The sequence below is a fragment of the Oncorhynchus keta genome, chromosome 21 (assembly GCF_023373465.1).
Source record: "Oncorhynchus keta strain PuntledgeMale-10-30-2019 chromosome 21, Oket_V2, whole genome shotgun sequence".
Lineage (NCBI taxonomy): Eukaryota > Metazoa > Chordata > Actinopteri > Salmoniformes > Salmonidae > Oncorhynchus > Oncorhynchus keta.
Window position 1 is genome coordinate 14,765,160 of NC_068441.1, and position 10,544 is coordinate 14,775,703.

Consider the following 10,544-nt stretch of genomic DNA (forward strand, 5'->3'; position numbering starts at 1 on the left):
TCCCCTCCTCTTCTTCCCCATCCCCCGCTCCTGCTCCCCCAGCCGCAGACGCATATGACCTCTGACGGGCCGGGCACCCCCGCCACAGGTGTGCTGACGAGCCACACCCATGGCACGTCTTAGGCTTGTCACAATCCCTCGCCTCGTGATCCTCAGATGCACAAAATCTGCATTTTCTTGTACTGCACGAGGCGAATATGTGACCGTAGGCCATACAGCGCCTGCAAAATGGGGGCTGACGTGCATAAAACAACGTCCCCCTGTCAGCCCCTAGGGAGAACATAGCAGGAGGATGGAGGTAGCCACCATGTCCCTTTGGGTCCACTCTGAGGAGGGCCTGGAAGCCTCTTCTCCCATTCCAAAACCCAAGGGAGTCTTTGAGGTGCCTTGCTGAGGAGACATTATCCATGTATCTCCCCAGAAAAGCCCTCACCTCTTCGTCCTTAACGTAAGGGTTTTAAATGTTGACAGTTACAACCCTAAAGTTATTCTTCGCCAGGCTTGTTATTTCGTAGTGGCACATCGGCCTCTCACCTCCCACAGCTCTTGCCCTTCTCAGGATATCATCGTGTTTTTCCTCTGTATATAGTGCCACGTCGTATGCTCCCTCCAACGAGTTGCCTTGGAAACAAAACACATCCTTCACCGTCAGCTTTAGAATCCCCATAAATATTATCCTTCCAAAAGATTCCCGTCCTGAAGGCTCCAACTCCTTTTCCTTCCAAGCAAACCGAATCGTGTTGGCCAGCCCAATCCCAGGGACCGACCGTGTTGATGTATTTAGCACCATCTCCGCAAGGAGAATGGTGCTCGTTCTCTTCTCTTCCAAAACAAGTAAAAAGAAAAACCAAAGTGACCGAGCCTATCTGGTGAAACTACACGGAGACAGGAACAATCATCCACAAAACCCAACACAAAACAGGCTACCTAAATATGGTTCCCAATCAGACAATGACTAACACCTGCCTCTGATTGAGAACCATATCAGGCCAAACATAGAAATAGACAAACCAGACACACAACATAGAATGTCCACCCAGCTCACGTCCTGACCAACACTAAAACAAGAAAACACACAAGAACGATGGTCAGAACGTGACAGCAACAAAGCAACCATTTGAATTCATAATTATCAGCTATCAGCTAGCTATATATGAATCGTAATAATGTAGCTAACCAGATAGTTTAACAAGGCAAAAATTACCTAAAATGAAAAAAGATTCTTCATCGGTAGCTAGCTAGCAATTATTTGTGGCTATCTGGCTAACTAACTGTCCTAGTAGCTAGACAGTTAGCCCTATTGACTTATTATGAGCATGCGATCTACTGTACGTAGGCAGATAAACATGCCAATATTAACACAGCATGTATTTATTAACATATCAAGATAAAATATTGTAGTCAGTCAACATATGAGATGTGAATAGGCAATATTTCATTCCGGAGTCGGAGTGTATTTTCTCTCACTTCAACTAGAAAAATGGCTGCCATTGATATCAAGAAATGTTGCATCATTTTTATGTGGTTGCGTCATATTTCTTTGCATACTTTCCGTTAAAGCTTGCATTGATGCATGCTTTAAAATATGTACAAATGGAGTACGCATTCGAGAAGTGCCGTCTGTGCTCCGTTTCACATACCTTGATTTGGACAAATACTCAAAACCTCCCGTGCTCCAATTCGTGTGTTCGGAGCAGGGTAGTATGCATTTTGAGAAACACCTTTGGGCTGTCCCCGTCTAAATAAAATCTAGGTTGACCGAAAGGCTTCAGACCAATGGATTGGTCGAATTTGTAAATGTTAATTTTTTTTGATATATAGACACACCTTATGTGTTTTAATAAAATCAACTATATGCATTGAGCTTGTCTGATGCTTTAAGCTTACTGTTTGATGAAATATGACACAAAATGACTCAAGAGGGAGCCAGAGATCTAGATAACCAGAAGAAAAAAAAACCTGACCCAATCATTCTCCTTCCTCTCCTGCTGGCTTTCGCAGATTCTGACATTACTCTCCTGAAGTAGCGGGTAATAGGTTACACGAGGAGTTGACAACCTTTCTCTCGTAAAATGCCAATTCATCTTACCATTTCTACCGATCTGTATGCCAGTTTTGGTTTTCATCTGTCGTAACCAGCCGCGACCGGGAGGTCCGTGGGGCGACGCACAATTGGCCTAGCGTCGTCCGGGTTAGGGAGGGTTTGGCCGGTAGGGATATCCTTGTCTCATCTCGTACCAGCGACTCCTGTGGCAGGCAGGGCACAGTGTACGCTAACCAAGGTTGCCAGGCTTCCGGGTTGGATGCGCGCTGTGTTAAGAAGCAGTGCGGCTTGGTTGGGTTGTATATCTGAGGAAGTATGACTTTCAACCTTCGTCTCTCCCGAGCCCGTACGGGAGTTGTAGCGATGAGACAAGATCGTAGCTTCTAACAATTGGATACCATTGGGGAGAAAAATTAAGTAAAATTAATTACATTTTTACACTACTATTATTCATATTTTACACTACTATTATTCATATTTTACACTACTATTATTCATATATGCAGTACTATTCGGCCTATGATATGAATTGTATGGAGCTTGTACTGTTTCTGTATGTTAATGTGTAGGTGTACAGTGCATTCGGAAAGTATTCAGACCCCTTGACTTTTTCCACATTTTGTTACGTTACAGCCTTATTCTAAAATGTATTAAATATTTAAATATGTTTTCCCTCACCAATCTGCATCTAGTACCTTATAATGACAAAGCAAAAACAGTTTTTCTTTACATTGAAGCAAATGTATTTAAAAAATATCACATTTACTTAAGTATTCAGACCATTTATTCAGTACTTTCTTGAAGCACCTTTGGCAGCAATTACAGCTTTGAGTGTTCTTGGGTATGACACTACAAGCTTGGCACACATGTATTTGGGGACTTTCTCCCATTCTTCTCTGCAGATCTCTGCAGCTCTGTCAGGTTGTATGGGGAACGTTGCTGCTCTCTCCAGGAATGTTCGATCGGGTTCAAGTCCAGGCTTTGGCTGAGCCACTCAACGACATTCAGAGACTTGTCCCGAAGCCACTACTACGTTAGCTTGACTTTGTGCTTAGGGTCGTTGTCCTATTAGAAGGTGAACATTCAGCCCCAGTCTGATGTCCTGAGCGCTTTGGAGCAGATTTTCATCAAAGTTCTCTCTGTACTTTGATCTGTTCATCCTTCCCTCGATCCTGACCAGTCTCCCAGTCCCTGCTGCTGAAAAACATCCCCACAGCATGATACTGCAACCTCGATGCTTCACCGTAGGTATGGGGCCAGGTTTCCTCCAGAGGCGACGCTTGGCATTCAGGCCAAAGAGTTATATTTTGGTTTCATCAGACGAGAGAATCTTGTTTCTCATTGTCTGAGAGTCTTTAGGTGCCTTTTGGCAAACGCCTAGCGGGCTGTCATGTGGCTATTACTGAGGATTAGCTTCCGTCTGGCCACTCTACCATAAAGGCATGATTGATGTGCTGTAGAGATGGGAGAACATTCCAGAAGGACAACCATCTCCAAAGATGAACTCTAGAGCTCTGTCAGAGTGACCATTGGTTTCTTGATCACCTCCCGGACCAAGTGGGCAGCTCTAAGAAGAGTCTTGGTGTTTCCAAACTTCTTCCATTTAAGAATGATGGAGGCAACTGTGTTCTTTGGGACCTTCAATGCTGCAGAAATGTTTTGGTACCCTTCCCCAGATCTGTGCCTCGACACAACCCTGTCTCAGGGCTCTACGGACAATTCATTCGACCTCATGACTTGGTTTTTGCTCTGACAAGCACAGTAAACTATACGACCTTATGTATACAGGTGTGTGCCTTTCCAAATAATGTCCAATCATTTTAATTGACCATAGGTGGACTCCAATCAAGTTTTAATGGAAACAGGATGCACATTAGACTCAATTTTGAGTCACATAGCATAGGGTCTGAAAATAAGGTATTAATAAAATAATAACATTTCTAAAAACCTGCTTTCACTTTGTCATTGATGGGTGTTGTGTGTAGATTGCTGAGGAATATGTAAAAAAACAAAACTATTTTAGATTAAGGCTGTAACACAACAAAATGTGGAAAAAGTAAAGGGGGTCTGAATACTCTCCGAAGCCACTGTATGTGTGTTTTCATTCAACTTCTGTTTTCCAAACTTTTCCTTTGAGATATAAAAAAAGATGGGAAGGATGTTGTGTTGGGAAGAGAGTTGAGTTATTGACTAGACTGGTGGGGGTTGTGTGTGTAGGCGGCTCGGCTTGGCTGGGTGGTCTGGCTGAAATTTGATATAGAGGATGACTTACTTACTTTATTTGTAAGAGTTGTTCATTTGTTAGGCTATTGGTTAAAGGTGCTATTATCATGGATCTAGTTCAGTCTTATCAATCACTGAAACATATTTAATAATCTCTCACCTAGCTTGATGTCACATTCTGACCTTTATGTCCTTTGTTTTGTCATTATTTAGTATGGTCAGGGCGTGAGTTGGGGTGGGCAGTCGATGTTTGTTTTTCTATGATTTTGGGATTTCTATGTTTCGGCCTAGTATGGTTCTCAATCAGAGGCAGGTGTCGTTGGTTGTCTCTGATTGAGAATCATACTTAGGTAGCCTGGGTTTCACTGTTTGTTTGTGAGTGTTTGTTTCTGTGTCTGTGTTTGTCGCCACACGGTACTGTTTCGGTTTGTTCACGTTTATTGTTTTTGTATTCATAGTGTTCAGTTTATGTTTTTAAATAAACAACCATGGACACTTACCACGCCGCATCTTGGTCCGATCCTTGCTACACCTCTTCAGAGGAAGAAGAAGAAACCAGCCTTTACACTTGATGACTGTGGGCATTTCTGATGACTTTTTGTTGTTCTAAATAGAGATGGCTAGAAGGGCCATGGGTCATAATAGATTGTGTATAAATGCAGGAAATGTGGTTTAGATGCCCCCCAAAAATGGGAGGGCCCCCAGACCCCCTACCAAGCTACTGTATGTCCCCCTCTGCAAATAGCACTGCTGGGTGATTTAAAAATGTATAGTTAATCGATCAATAATTTAATAATACTCTTAACAAAAATTTGTATTTTTAATTAACAATATGTAGAAAGCTATGAGTATAGAAATGTTCCGAACTTTTGTGATACATCACAGCACATTTAAAAAATATATGGAAAATAGAAATCAAAACTGGATGGTGTTCAGAGATAGATGGGAGGGGTTGAGGGTAGCTGAAGGATGGGATGAAAAACAAACAAAATATAAATATTGTAAAATATACTGTGTCCGTAAAATGCATATAGTATGTATAAGCTGAAAGTAGAAGCCTAAATGTTGTTGTCCATTAGTTTACTCCAATTAGGTGAGGGATAGTAGGGTTAGGGGAAAATAATAATGGAAAATATATTTTGAAATATATATATATTTACAAAAAATATATATGGGGGATTGGAAATTATGCAGCCAATTACATTGATGGAAGCCATAATCTATCTGCCTCATTAAAGAATTAAAGCTGATTTTTGTTATTTTGTTATTATTATATCCCCCCCACTTCTAAAACCAAAGTTGCGCCCCTGCCAAAAACACGTTTTTTTGCATGTGTGTGTGAGTTAAATCAAATATATCTACACACATTGGTTATAAACCTGATATAAGTTTGATGAATCTAATGACAAAGTAGGTGATGCCATCGCAAAATCTGTTTAAAAAAAAAAACGTTCTGACCTCAGAGTCTATAACAAGTCTATAACAAGGGCTGCGGTCCAAACACTTAAAAAACACACCCTATCCCCTCAGTCCTCAAATTAAGTGGACACTTCTGGTGACGTATCACTTCGTCTGGCGAGTATACACTTGCAGGGCAAGGGAGGAAGGAATTCTTTTTAAATGGCCCACCCTTGGCTGGAAATTCGTCACTCACGCAAAGATTTAATCCACCAGTAGCTTGTGGGTGCTTTACATGCGCTACAGTCAATTATGAGTGCAGGTCTTATATTAAATATATAATTACTAATATACACCTACTGTATGATAGCTAGAAAATTAATTAGCTAACTAACGTTAGCCTGCCGAGCTGGAACTTCTGACGAAGGAAAATGTTTTATTTCTACAACTTCCAAATGATAACCAAATAAAACATATTTACCTTTTACGAGGCATGTCATGTGCATTAGTAGCACAATGTCTAACTTATTTACATTCGTTTTTACCTACACTTGTATGTTGACTTCTCCATTGATGATGTTTTTAAGTTTTCGCTGACTTTTCTTAGTAGATGTACAATCATCGCCAATTGAATTATGGGGAGTTTCAGGCCCCGAAGTGAAGTACACTCGCAAAGGCGACTAAAAATTAGGGCTGAGGGGCTTAAGTTGCAAACTTCCCTTGCTTGGCCAATCATTTGGACATAAGGCGAGGGTAAGTGCACGAGGGTGTGTCTTTTAAGTGTTTTGACTGCAGGCAAGGTCTTGCTTCTTCACATGAGGGTTGAGGACTAATCTGACCATGTGCACATGATTCTAACTTGTTCCCGCCTGGAGATATTCCTCTTATATAATATTATCTCAAAAGTATTGTGGAGCTCCTGCACCTAAATATAAACAGTGACAGCACCCAAACCTATTTTAGTCCAAGTCAAGCACTGATAAGAAGTAATCAGGTAGGCCTATTTTATGACGTTTCAACTGGATCAGAGAATTACATTTTTCCCTTTCACGCTGAGTGGTTACCAGAAAGGGAGACAGCTGGAAAGATTTTTCAAATACATTGAGGAACTATTATCATTCTCAATGGATGTAAAAACAGACGTTGTTTGCCGTTTGAGGTGAAGAAAACATTACTTTGAGAAGCTCCACAGCTCATTAGTGGTGGTGCATTAAGCCAAATCCGAAATACTATAATTTGTGCACAGTAAAAAATTGCCTACAGGCCTATTTATAAGCATACTCAGGTGCACATCCTTACTCAACATTGACCAGAGCGCTCCAAACAAAAGACAATGACTAAATTGAATTGACAAAATTTGATGAAATAAACCAAAAGTTGTTTCTCACAAGTGTTGCATAGGTTGTGCGCTCTGCAAACAATGTGTCCACTCCGACAATGAGAAGGATACAAGGAACAATAATATATTGAATGCATTAACAGAAATGACCATAACCAAACAAACACTGTAGATTAGAAATGATAGGAATTAACGGTAAATGTACTACTAGCAAACAATTCACACAATGAAGTTATGAAACAATGAATGTGCACAAATTGGTGGGAGAGAGAGCATACTGAAGAGAGAAGTGCATTATGCATCTGGGCTCTGATGTCTACATTGGCCATGCAGCGCTTACGGTGATACGGCCTCTGCAGAAATCAGGGCATTCATACTTCTTGCTCATCGTGGGGTAGTGCAGAGCTGTTGCCAAGGAAGTTGTCAAGGAAGTGAGTTTGTGTTTATACAGGATATTCCGCTCCCACCTACTGTCAACCAATCATGTCTATGCGGAGTTATACAGAGACCTCGACATTGTTACATTTGGGAGCCATATGGCGATGCGGTATAGATCTCAGTTTGGCCTCTGCATGCCTCTGGTGCGTCACATCCTCCATATGGCGCCATTGACAACATTTTCGGATCAAGCATAAATTGTTTTTTAGTCTAGGCCTCCGCAATGGATTAGTACACTGAGATGTGTGCAAATATATATATATAAGATGCAAAGATGCAAGATTGCGTCCCAACAACTGGGGTACCTTGTAATGTGTCCAAGGCGAATGTGCAGAGTTCTTGTAAAGACAGGATTGAACCTCTTGGACTGTGCCTTTAATGAGTGGTGTCAGGGAGCCTAGTGGTGAGAGCATTGGACTAGTAACAGAAAGGTTGCAAGATCAAATCCCCGAGCAGACAAAGTAGAAATCTGTTGTTCTACCCCTGAACAAGGCAATCTTCCTTTAAATAAAGGTAACATTTAAAATATACACTGCTCAAAAAAATAAAGGGAACACTTAAACAACACAATGTAACTCCAAGTAAATCACACTTCTGTGAAATCAAACTGTCCACTTAGGAAGCAACACTGATTGACAATAAATTTCACATGCTGTTTTGCAAATGGAATAGACAACAGGTGGAAATTATAGGCTATGAGCAAGACACCCTCAATAAAGGAGTGGTTCTGCAGGTGGGGACCACAGACCACTTCTCAGTTCCTATGCTTCCTGGCTGATGTTTTGGTCACCTTTGAATGCTGGCGGTGCTTTTTTATTTTTTTTATTTGTTTTTACCTTTATTTAACCAGGCAAGTCAGTTAAGAACACATTCTTATTTTCAATGACGGCCTGGGAACAGTGGGTTAACTGCAGAACGACAGATTTGTACCTTGTCAGCTCAGGGGTTTGAACTCGCAACCTTCTGGTTACTAGTCCAACGCTCTAAACACTAGGCTACGCTGCCGCCCCGCTTTCACTCTAGTGGTAGCATGAGACGGAGTCTACAACCCACACAAGTGGCTCAGGTAGTGCAGCTCATCCAGTATGGCACATCAATGCGAGCTGTGGCAAGAAGGTTTGCTGTGTCTGTCAGCGTAGTGTCCAGAGCATGGAGGCGCTACCAGGAGACAGGCCAGTACATCAGGAGACGTGGAGGAGGCTGTAGGAGGGCAACAACCCAGCTGCAGGACCGCTACCTCCGCATTTGTGCAAGGAGGAGCAGGAGGAGCACTGCCAGAGCCCTGCAAAATGACCTCCAGTAGGCCACAAATGTGCATGTGTCTGCTCAAACGGTCAGAAACAGACTCCATGAGGGCCCGACGTCCACAGGTGGGGGTTGTGCTTACAGCCCAACACCGTGCAGGACGTTTTTCATTTGCCAGAGAACACCAAGATGTGTGCTCTTAACAGATGAAGTGGGCCGAATACTTTCGCAAGGCACTGTATATCATAACTCATACAGTCTGGCGAGTGAGGGGCTGTCTGCCAGAGAGCAGCTAACGCACAGTATAGCGAAGAGGAAGAAAGAAACATACTGGTTACCCAGATTTCCTAATCCTAAACAGTAGAGCAGCTATGTGTCTGGTCTGTCCTGTCCCAACTCTGAGGAGGTTATAAAGAGCAGAATATTTCCCCAAACGCTTGGGGAGGTGGAGTGGTCAGTGGCCGGACTGCGTGAAACAAGCACAGGTGGAGGAAGTTGCTGAAACAAAGTTCCAAATAGGTGTATAGGGCTCTTGGCCCTGAAAAGGGCGCAGTTTCCCCCTCCCCTTTCTTGGACCAAAAGGTATGCATAATTAAATACTGGGCTAAGGGAGTCTTGTAGTGAGACAGAAAAAGCCTGTGCCTCGGTTTCATTCCCTGCCCCGCTCACCTAGAGTGATGGCAACCCCTGGTGGAGAACCTCGGGGGTGCACTTATGAGTCTGTTCTATGGTGTTCGCTTGTGCGCAATAGACATATTGAGTCAAAGTGCATGGGAAGAGGGCCATGATAGACGGCAAATGTCAATCAGTCATCCTGCTCTGTTTGTCACAACCGACCTGAGGGGGAGTGGGCATACACTGACTCCCCTGGCTGGAACCTGAAAAGGTGCCGAGGGGAGAGCCTAAGGGAGAATAGCACTTTGGGGCAAGGAGACCACATGTCCCAGATTGTGTGGGACAGTCTGGCATTTTGCCCCTTTGTCCAAAAACCAAACAATCAAGAGGACAGTTAAAACTGCAATATGTAACTTTTTAAGCACCCTGACCAATTTCACATAGAAAAGTGAGTTATAGATCTGTCATTCTCATTGAAAGCAAGTTTGATAAATGGTATATCTGTTCTATGTGTGTTATTTCTATGCTTCCCAATCTTCTGTTTTGTTTTTACGTCTTTTACTTTTGGTTTTGTACACCAGCTTCAAACAGCTAAAAATACAATATTTTTGGTTATGTAAACTATATTTCACAGGGGTTTAGATGGTATAATGATTTCCTACTCTATACTTGCTTGTTTTGGGCTACACTAGTTCATTTAGCAGACAAGATTGGCTTATGTGGCATTATTTTATATTATTTTATAGTATGAAGAATACAATTGAACATATCTGAATTACACAGAAAGGATATATTCTCCAAACGAGTTGAGGGAGTATGCACATGCATCTATTCTGTATTGCTTAATTTAGAGTTATTTATGCAACTTTAGTTGTGCTACAAACATTGGGCTACATGTTTATATTTTCAATACATTCTAAGGCTGCATGATGCGACTCTAATGATGATTTGAAAAAAGTTGCATGAAAGGCCTGAGCTCTGCTTATTTTTTTTGCGCAAGCTGCACACGCTTCATCAGTCTCATTTCCAATTTGACAAGTATTTGATATTGCCTGGAATTCCCTGGCGGCATCTCCTTTGTGTGGCTGTAATGCCCCCTAAAAAAATCCATGCCTTATTGTGGCTAGTGGCTGTTGTGCCCTTAGGCTGGATATAATAATTGGAATTTTCTTCTCCTGGCTGTGTGCTCCGAAGCACCTCTAACTCTTTCAGATATCTCAATTATTTTTAGCCAATGCCCAT